The sequence below is a fragment of the Neopelma chrysocephalum genome, unplaced genomic scaffold, assembly GCF_003984885.1.
Source record: "Neopelma chrysocephalum unplaced genomic scaffold, ASM398488v2 Primary Assembly neopelma1_65b, whole genome shotgun sequence".
Classification (NCBI taxonomy): domain Eukaryota; kingdom Metazoa; phylum Chordata; class Aves; order Passeriformes; family Pipridae; genus Neopelma; species Neopelma chrysocephalum.
Genome location: NW_020897723.1, coordinates 2,827,969 through 2,838,601, shown reverse-complemented (window position 1 = coordinate 2,838,601; position 10,633 = coordinate 2,827,969). Strand labels below are relative to the sequence as shown.

The 10,633-nt window shown below is 56.9% G+C and overlaps 1 long non-coding RNA gene across 1 annotated transcript in view; it reads left to right on the top strand.

The window, feature by feature from the left end:
• The window catches only part of LOC113968017, a 13,727-nt gene extending 4,741 nt beyond the window's left edge, over window positions 1–8,986 (top strand). Inside the window, exons 2-3 of the long non-coding RNA XR_003534341.1 lie at window positions 3,075–3,078; window positions 8,975–8,986. This is a non-coding gene — a long non-coding RNA (uncharacterized LOC113968017). The remainder of the gene's footprint in view (window positions 1–3,074; window positions 3,079–8,974) is intronic.
• Window positions 8,987–10,633: the final 1,647 nt, after the last annotated feature.

The window sequence follows — 10,633 nt, the reverse complement described above, 5'->3', positions numbered from 1 at the left end:
CCCTGTCAGGATCGTTCCAGCCCTGCCAGCACCATCCCAACCCTGTCAGGATCATTCCAACCCTGTCAGGATCATCCCAGCCCTGCCAGCACCATCCCAGCCCTGCCAACACTGGTCCAGCCCTGTGAGCATCAGTCCAGCCCTGTGCCAGCATCATCCCACCCCTGGACCAGCATTATTCCATCCCTCCCAGCATCCACCCGGCCCAGTGGCTGCTCCTGTGGGCACCCCAAGGTGCCATGGCCCCAAACCCCCCGTGCTGGATGGCAATGCCCGGCCGGGGCTCTCTCCCCACGATCCTCCTGCCGTGTGCTTTAGAACAATACACTTTACTGTCTGCAATAATGATTTGTTGCTTGTAAAACCACCGTGATTAACTACAGTTTAGCCTCCTGGTTTCATGTCTTATCATGTTTCATCTCACACAAAAGACATTTACAGTCTATTTTCAACTTCAAAGCAAATGCTTCTTGCGTGAGCATTAAGGCAGAGGCAAATATTTAAGCAGAACCTGTATGGAATTAGTGTCTCTTGATGTTCCCTGCTGAGTGAGGATGGATGGCTGCCCCAAAAGGCAGGTTTTTCCTATTGTTTTATGCACCAGTGATTAATATTTCATGTTCCCACTGTAATAGATTTGCTGGCTGGCACTGGCCTGCCCCGACAGTGCTTTCTTCATGTCTTACATGTCCAGCTTTTGTGCACTTGGATATAGGGAGTGTGACTCTTGGCAGGGTCCTCTGGGCTTATTGAAGCCTCCTGCCTGGGTTTTTGAATTAGCTTCATCTTGATGGGTGGAATGTTCTCCTTCCCCACCGAAACCTCTGTGCTGACACTTCATGGTGCTCTGCCCCAGCCTGGCCCCCTTTGCTGCCCCAGATTTTGGGTGGGTGCTGTTCCCTCCCTCCCTGGCTGTGCTCCCACTGGAACAGGGATAGAGAGGATGGCACTGCAGGGCCTGGGTCCTGCAGGAGATGAGGCTGGATCCTGCCCTACAGCTGCTCCCACCCCTGGTACCACCCTCTGCCATCACCACCCAGCACTGCCCGGGGGTTTCTGCTTCCCAGCTCCGGAGGAGGAAACGCAGCATTTGCACTGGACTCACCAGCACTTCCACACCACAAATCCCCAAAAACCCACCGAATTCCCATCCAGCCTCGTCAGGGCAGGATGAAAACAGCCCAGGACCAAATTCCAGTGCTTTGAAGCCGAGAACACTCTGGTGAGTGTTTGTCTGAACTTCGAATATAATGAAGCCAGGAACTGTAAGGGACTGCTCTGCTTATCATCCAGCCTGGAGTTAACCTGATTCAATTAGCATGAACAGCAAATACAGCTCGTTTGAATTCAGATGGAGGGGTTGTTGTGGCTCGATCCTTTAATTTCAGGAGTAGGGAAGCTGTGGGAAGGCTGCCAAGGATTTCTGCAGAGCCCACATTCCCTCCAGGACTGGGTGCTCAGAGGCCACCTCCGAGGAGCTGGCGTGTTTGGGGTGAGCTGAGGGGCTTCCTGGAGCACCCGGGAGGATCCAAGGATTTTGAACTGCACCGTTCTTAGATGGAAAATGAAGGCTGGAAAGTGGTGGAGTCTATTTAAAGAGGAAAAGCTCCGCTCGGGAGTGATGCTGGGGCCATGTGTCTGCAGGGCTGTGCTCGTTCCTCCCAGATTATTTTAAGTTCGAGCATCTTTCCTGCATCACAGTCTATCTTTGTTCCCCTCTGACGTCTTGAGCAGGGGCTGGGATTTTATGGCCGGGGCTGTTCCTGCCAGCAGCGCCACAGCTCTGCTGGAAATCAACTTCTCTGAGCTTTCAAACCAATCTCACAGGCATCAGATCCAAAGGAAGGGTTCAAACTAGTTAATCTCAGATTAATTTAAGCTGCTGGCTCTGGCGGGTGAAGCACCAAGGCTCTGGCAGGGAGGTAACACAGGCAGGAGGTGCTGCCCCTCCCGGCCACATCCCGTGTCCATCCGTCCATCCGTCTGTCCAGGTGGGGGGACATGGATCCACACAGCTCCCTGTCACCTGTCTGGACACGCTAACCCCGGATAATGGGACTAAAATAGGGTGTTGTGCTCTTTTCCTGGGAATTCTGGCTCTGTGGGTTCAAGTTTGCCCAAGGGTGTGGGGCTGGGTCGGTGACGGGTCAGGGGCTGAGGAAGCCGTGAAATGTTTTCCATCATCTCTCCTGACATTCCCACATGACTTAGATTGCACTTAATTAAAATAGCTCATTTAAGGGATGGCTCCTAAGATGCAAGACTGGAGACTGCCCACCTTTCCTGCCCAGCCCACGGACAGCAGGATATGGGGGACCAGTGGGACCGGTTGCCTGTGCTGCTCCTGCTCCGGTGGGAAGGGCATGGAGGGATTGTGGATTCGGCACTCAAAGAGCTTTTGAACGCCCTGGATCACTCAGTCCCCAGGAAATGTGACCCTCCTCATCCCCCAGTCCCTCCACGAGGTGAGGTACAGACCAGTAGCCCCCACAGAGCTGGTCCAGGCTGTCCCATCCCCCTGCGGTGCTGCGGGATGGGAACGGGAGGCAATCAGCAGGGATAACCCTGGAGTGTCCCTTGTTTCGGAGGGATTCACTGGGAGCTGGGCTCCCTGTGAGGGGCAAACACCAGGCCAATGCCTCCACCTTGATGGGGGCTAAAGGAGGAATGAGGAGAGGCTGTAATTTGTCAATACACGTGAAGGGCGGATCATCCCTTCAGTTATAGCTGCTCATGTGTGTGAGTCACCCAAATATGTGAGGTATTTGTTTAATTTCTCCATTTGGGGCCAGCACCTCTGTCCTGATGCTTATCAAAGTGTCCTGATGCTTATCAAAGTGTCCTGATGCTTATCAAACCTGTGGCTTGGATGTGGGCTCCAGGGAGGAATTGTGCTCCCGTGTTAATCCAAGGCACTGCTTAAATCTTCAAAACTGGGTCCAGAAGGAGCCTCTGTGTGGGCTTGTGCCAGTCACTGCTGGAGCAGGGCTGGTTGTACCCAGTGCTGGGCAGGATCTGATTTTCAGCTTTGCATGACAGTGGGGTGGGGGGTATTTTGGATCCTGACATCCCAGGGGGGTGGGAGCACCCAAAGGGAGCTGTGACCACCCCGAGCTCAGCCTCAGCCAGGCTGGGAGTGACTCCTGATGCTTCCCAGGCTGCTCCAAGCATCCTGGGGACCTGCTTGGCTGGCGCCGGGGTCCTGCTCTGCTGCCGCCCCCTCTCCCCAGGGACCCGCTGCTGAGCCGCGCTGGTGCTTCCCCGGAGAGCTCCAGCCCATGAGGAGCATTAAATGACTGCAAACCATAAAGGAGTCTGTAAAATTAGCGGCTAATTAGCAGAGACTGCAGGGCACATCACACCGCGGGGGCTCCCCAGCCCCAGACATTTGCATTCGCTGGTAGCCCAGAGCCACCAACGTGTAATTGCGAAATTAGGGGCAAAACAAGCGATTTGTTGCTACAAATGATAAGAGGAAATGGAAACACCTCCCGGCAGAGCTCTGGCGAGGCGGACATCGGACTCCTGGCACAGCGGTCTGCGCCTCCCGGGCACCGCTGGCAGGACTTGATCCAGCCGCTGGCAAAGGCAGAGCACGGCACGGACAGATGTGGGCTGGGACAGGGAATGGTGTCCCCTGCCACCAAATCTGCTGTCCCCTGCTGCTGCACGGAGGGACAGGCTGGCACAGCCCCCAGAACAGGGAGGGGGATGGACCAACAAGTGACCAACCAACCCAAAACAGATAATAACAATCCCACGGATCAACAAATAACCCCCGGGCGTGGGTTATTGTTGGTGAATTTGCAGGGTTGGGATTTTCCCTTCCCTCTGCAACCAGAGCAGAGCCCTGAGCTGGGCAGCCGCCGAGGGGAGGACTGCAAAGCATTTGCTGTAGAATCCAAAGAATTTGGAGTGAAACCCCCAAAGAAATTAAGGACAGATGGGTTAGAGGGGGGAAAAAGGAAACCCAAATTCCTTCTGCTGCTCGGTGCCTGCCTCCAGGGCACTGCCTCATCCCTGCCGTGGCTCTGTGCTGCCCGGGGGAGGGATGGGTGTCACCCTGCGTGCCAGGCGAGCCGGCAGAACCCCTGTCCTGGGCATGATGCTCCTGCAGCACCCAGGGCCATCCCCACTCTGCCCATGGCTGACCCTGATGGCCCTGGGGGACTCGGGGCTCCTCGGGAGAGCCCCTTGGTCCCAACCCCCGGCGACGCATCAGCTCCTCGAGCGGAGCAGGAGGCACGTGGGGAGAATTCACCTCCTCTCCCCAGCCAACAGCTCCCGGTGAGGCTCCGGGGTTGAGGCGAACCCAGGGGCTGCCCGGGGTATGAGTCCATCCCCACGCCCGTGTTTATGTGCTGTAATCACCGGGATTAGGAGCTTTCTGCTCGGGCTGGCGCTGGAATGCTGCCGGCACCGCGCCGGCCCCAACACCTGCGTGCTGACTTCAGCACCTCAAATATTTCTGATGCAATTCCCCCTTTTTTTCCCCCCCCCTCCTAAAGCAAACTCGACGTGTTAATGGGTAGAAATGAAGCATAATTGTTCCTTTGTGTGAAATCAGTCGGTAAAATAGCAGCAGCTTGGCTGCAAAACTGGAGCTGCAAACAGGTTGGGGTGGGATCCACCTGGGCTGCGCTCCGGGATCGCCGGGAGAGCAAAACCTTCTCCTGTGGAGCTGCTGGTGGGAGGGAAACCAGCGGGTGGAGGTGGGAAATGGTGCATCTTCTCCTCTCTGAAGGTGCTGGGGATAATTGCTGCTGGAGAGCGCCGATTTGACCAGGGGGTATTTGATATATTCCCGTGTGCCAAGTTGAGGTAAACGACATCCAGACGAAGCCAACACTGGCACTGTCGTGGCCAGGGAGGAGGAGGAGGAGGAGGCAGAGTGTGTGCGGATGCAGCACTCCAGATGCAAACAATAAGGCCAACGGATCTTGATTTCATCTGTCAAGTAATTGGGCTGGAAGTCTGTGATGCTAATGACTCCACATCAAGCAGCTCAGCGCTCAGATGTGACCCATCCCGTGCCGGGGGTTGGGGTGGGGGCTGCAGCCCGCGGTGGCCGTGATGAATATCCCCCAGATGTGATCCCACAGGGGAGCCCCGACCCACATGTGTGTTATTAATGACGCCGAAGATCTGAGGTTAAAAATGACCACGGGGTGTTCACATGAGCCCCGGGGTGGTGGGTCCTGCGGGCTGGTGCTGCCCTGGGGGGCGGTGGGAGAGGGGCTTGGGGTGGGGGAGTCTGGCAGCCCTGGGTGTTCTGGGGAGCCAGAGGATGCTCCAAGGAGCTCCAGCAGTTGTGAGAGGTAAAGGTGGGGATGACACGAGGGAGAGGGATGCAGGGATGTCCCGGGAGGCACATGGGGGCAGAGCCAGCAGGCTCGTCCCAGTTGTCCCCGTTCAGGGGGTGGTGGGCAGCTGGTCCCTGCATCTAAGGCTCTCCCAGCCTTTGGCTTGCTGTCTCCAAAGCTCTCCAGCCTCATCCTGGCAGCTGGGATGCAAAAGCCTGGCTGTGGCTACCTGACACCCCCAGCACGAGGAGGTGCCTGGAAAACTCCCTGGTCCCCTGTGCTGGGCTGCTCCAGTCCCCTCTGGCACTGCCCTGGGGACTCCAACCCTGCTGCAGGAGGGAACTGTGGCACAGACAGGGGTCTTATCTGGGCTCCATCCCCGAGGTACCATCCTGAAACCTGTTCCCAGCATTTTGGATTCATGGGGGCTCTCGTTTTTGTCTGTGCTCCCAAGCTGGGTCTGGTGATGGGTGAGACCCAAGGTGGGGACATCCATCCATCCATCCCCACAGCCCTGTACTCCCCTCCACGGTCCTGTGCTCCCTCCAGTGAGGGCTGTTGGGCTCTTCCCTTCTCCAGGGGGCTCTGGGGGTGTATCCATGAAGATCCCACGGGAGCAGGGGCTGCTGCTGTTGGGATGTGTTTGGCAGGAGCTGGAGGAACAGCCAGAGGGTCCCACGTGGATGAACCAGGGCTGGTGTTGGGGGCTTCTGCTCCAGCTGACTCCAGTGGGAAGTGACAGGAGAGTCTTGGAGCACCAGCACCCGAGTGCTGGGATGATCAGGGGCGTGGGATGCACCAGGAGGCCGTGCTGGTCTGAGGTCCCTGGGGTGTCTCTCCCGGGCTGAGGAGCCTCAGGTTACGGGCGGCTCCGCTCCCGTCTCCGTCTGCCCGGGCTGTGGCAGAGCCCGGGTGATGAGCCTGAAAGCTCCTGTCATCAGCCCCGCTCCAGACAATCCCCGGCTCCTTCCCGCAGCCCCGGCAAGCGCTGACCTGCCTTCTGGGGAGGGGCTGGGGCCCGGGGGTCACACAGCACATGTGGGGCCTCTGCTATGGGAACCAGATGCCAACATCCCCGGGAAAGGGGATCCTCGGCACCAGGAGGCTTTTGCCTCTAAATGGGGCTTTTCCCCCCGGAGCTTTCCCTGTGGATGTGAGCTGGGAGGGGTCTGGGCGCCGGGAGGCAGATCCCAAAGCTCCGAGGTGCCGGGCAAGTGCTCACAGCCCCCGGCACCTGCGGTGTGTTGGTGCACGAGGTTCGGCAGCCCCGGGGCCCTGGGGAGCCGCGTGTACCCCACACCCTCTCCCACTTTGGAGCCCTTCCAGCCTTTCCCTGCTGATTGCTTCAGCATGTGCATCACACACGATGAGAGACGAGCGGGATCAGCCCTGGCCTGCTGGGTGAGGCTCAGCAGCTGGACCCAGCCCTGCCCTTGCTCCGGGGGCAGCGGTGCTCCCGTTCCGCTCGCCGCTCCTTGATCCCGGGGGACACCCAAGGTCTTCCTGGAAAAGGGGTGTCTTTCACCTGGGAAGTGGGGTTGTGGCTCCAGCACGACCTGCTGCCCACCAGGCTGTGGTTTCAGCAGCTGAGTATCCACGATGCATCCACTGCTTGGGGAAATGGGTGTCATGGAATCCCGGAATGGTTTGGGTTGGAAGGGACCTTAAAGCCCATCTCATTCCACCCCCTGCCATGGGCAGGGACACCTTCCACTAGCCCAGGTTGCTCCAAGCCCTGTCCAACCTGGCCTTGGACACTTCCAGGGATGGGAGCTCCAGGCTGGCCCAGGGAGTGGGACCCTCCCTGTCTGGTCAGGTGAAAAGTCAGGATTCTGACCCAAAGTTGGACCCTGATCCCGCTGCTGCTACTGAAAAACTTGTGACATTCAGGTATTAACACATCAAACTCCAGAGTCTGCATTGCCACAGTGGAGGTTTTGCTGGGGGTGCAGCGGGCCGGGGTTTGATCCCGTTGTGGGTTTTGCCTCCCTCTTTGACACCACATTATTTTCCTGTTTCCAAACCCAACCAAACACCTGACAGAAGGACACTGGGATCTGCCTCCCTCCTGGCTGGCCCCAGAGAGCCCTTTGAACCCCCCTTTTTACCCTCAACGCATTTGAGACGTTTCCTTCCAAATTCACATTTCATTAATTGCTTGGCTCCGCTCCAGATGTTCCAATCCTCAATCCCACACCTTCCTCTCCCTTTGGCCACTGGATATTTGGCTGAACCAGAGCCAAATGAAAGCTACCCCCCACCTGTGCATGGAATTAGCAGTGGGCATGCCAGAGCTCCACAGACTCGTAAACGTGGCCATCTGCACCTGGCAACAGGATTTTTTTAGAGGAAAACACGGAAAACACCCCCCTAACCCCCCCCCCCACGGGTTGGGTTTGGGTTTTTTGTTCCCCTGGAAAGAAAAAAAGAAAAAAAAGAGAGGAAAGTTGTAAAGGATTTGCTTGGAAGAGGCCATTTCCCACAGAGATTGGGCACGGCCACGCAGAGCTCGTGGCTGTGACTCAGGGAAGGAGGATGCGTCCCAGCTGGATTGGGAAGAGCTCTGCGTGCTTCCCAGCTGATCTGCGGGGAGTTTAGGATGTAATTCTCCAGCTGTGCCCTTCAAGGTGAAGAGCTGAGCCTGTTTTATGGCACGGAGCTGGCCCTGCCTGCCTGGGGAAGGGGGAACTCGGCTCCAGCCTTTCTCCGGTGGGTCTGGTACCGCGGTCCCACCCTCGGGGCTGCCCTCCCTCCCTTGCCACCCTCACTTCATGGGTGCTGCTGCACCTTGCAGGCTCCCCAGTCCCACACCAGTGCTGTCCCAGTGCCTTTGGTGCAGCCCCCAGCCCAGCAGCAGGGCACAATGCGACAGGGGCATGACATAATGGAGTCAGGCCTGGTTTTAGGCTAAAAATGTGGGACTAAACCTTGCAGTGCCCCTGTTGCCAACATGCTGCAGGTGCATTTTAAAATGGAAATCAGAGAATCATCGAATCCCACAAGGGTTTGGTTTGGAAGGGACCTTAAAGCTCATCCAGTTTCACCCCCTGCCGTGGGCAGGGACACCTTCCACAATCCCAGCTTGCTCCAAGCCCTGTCCAGCCAGGCCTTGGATCTCACCTGCTGTGGCCAGGAGAGGTTCCCTCATGTTCTGCTCCTCCCCCAGAGCTGAACTGACGCCTCATCTTCCCCCACTCCGAGTGGGATGACACTATTGATTTAGACCTGCAAGTGAGCAGCGGGTGTTGAAACACCAGCAGGATGAATTCCTGCACTCCCAGGCTATTGATGGGCTGCTCCCAGCCCTTACTGGGAAGCTTCCAAGCTCATTAGAGAGATGTCTGTTTGCCATGTAATTAACTCCAAATGAGATCAGCAATGAACACACCATTATGGTTCCAGGGAGTTACTGAGCTTGTAAAGAGCAGGTAAAACAGCTGCCAGGATCCCCCTGGCTGGACAGGGAGCAGCCTGTGGAGCAGATGGATGAGCAGAGACACAGGGATAACGGGAATAAAGGATGTGAGGAGTGCTGGAGAGGCCGACAGAGAAGGGCTGAAGGTGGGGCTGGAGATCTTCCTCCCTCCCTTCCTGGGAAAGACAGAGATGGCTCCAACAGACCCTCAAGGGTTTTGCCAGCCCCCCAGTGCTGAATGCACCTCCATCCCCAGGTTTTTGGGCTGAAGATCCCCTGAAACATCCACCAGGAAGCCAAGAACCTCACTGAAAATCCCAATCCATCTGTGGGCTGAGCTGGATGGGCTCCACACTCTCAGCTTTGGCTGCATCCATCACCTACTGCACAGTGTTGTTTCACCATCCCAGTGCTTGGTATTCCCTGGCTCCTTCCAAAGGGGACTTTCTCTGCTGGAAATGCCCTTGCTGCTCCATACATCCAACCAGGATAAGGAAATTCCTCTTCTTCCACAGACCTGTGTGACCAGTCACTGGGTAACAGCAAATTAAACACACAAAAAAAGCACTTTTGTGCCTTCTCCCATCCCTGTCACTTTATCACTCCCAGGATGATGTGAAACTGGTGTCACTCCTGCACCTTCACCCAGGAAGGCACCAGGAAAGGAACAGTTTGTGTAAGCATGGGAAATGAGGAGGGAATTGGGGTCAGGGCAGGGCTGGGAAGCCGCACTGAGGATGTTGGAGTCCCGGGGATGGGGTTTGCTCAGCGAAGGGCTCTGTCTGATGCCCCGTGGCTCTGCCTGCCCTAATAAAAATCGCACATTTCACATGTATTATTTTTTAAATTGAAGCTTTTTAAACAAAAAAAAAACAAACAAAAAAAACCCCAAAATCAGGGTTTTGGCTGCTTTATCCCCTTATTGGGATTATTTAAATCAAAAGCAGAAATGGGGGGGGGAGGCTCCTTTTGTGATTCCAGCTGGCTGAGAGCCAGCTGTGGCTGTGCTCCCCGGGCTGGTGTGGAGGCAGAGGGTGGCTGGGGGTCCCCATGCTCCGGGAGGTCACTGTCCCAAAGTGCCACCAGGAGAATAACAAGGAGCTGGTGGAGGGAGCAAGGTCACCCTGCCAAACCCCTCGCTCCTGGGATGCTTCTCCCTTCCCAGGAGAGCGGGTTTGTCCCGGGGCCACGCTGCCTCCACGTGGCTCAGCCCCCAAATCCCAGCGAAGCCGGGGCTGGAGCAGGGAGCTGAGGTGACCAAAGGTCCTGGAGGTGACAGGGACAGCAGCTTGTTGGAGCTGGTGGGTGTTTTTGCTGCAGGAAGCCCTCTCCTCCTCCCGGCCCGGGGCTGTCTCCTGCTCCCCGGCGTCGCTGCAGCTACGGGCGATTTTCTGCGCTCGAGTTTTCCAAAGCCATATTAAGAAAAATCTCGCCCTGGTGCTGCTGGCTCCGCTCCAGGCTGGAAATTGCATTCCCCCTGCTTGAAATTCCTCCCGGAGTTTCAGATGGAGAATGTACAACTTCACTTTCCATCTTGAGCTGCTGTCACACATTTTAATAACAGGGGCTGGGCTCCGCCCCGGCGGTGGCCGCGTGCCAGGATTCTGGAGCGAACCCGTTGGAGCGGTTGTGGTGAGGGTTGGGATGGCTGTGGTGCTGCTGGAGCTGGGGCTCAGCCCTGGCCCCCCCCAAGCCCAGCTCAGCTCCTCGGAGCAAGGGTTTGTGGGTTGGTTTTCAGACTTTGGTGATGAGTTTTGGTGTCTCCTTTGCCCCAGGTGATGGGAAACCCGGGGCAGACAGGATCAGCTCCGTGTGCTGCACCAAGCACTCCTGATCCTAACCAGAAGGAGACAGGATCCATTCCTCCTCCTTGCTCATATCCTAGGATATTCTATGATCTGCTCTGGCTTTGCTG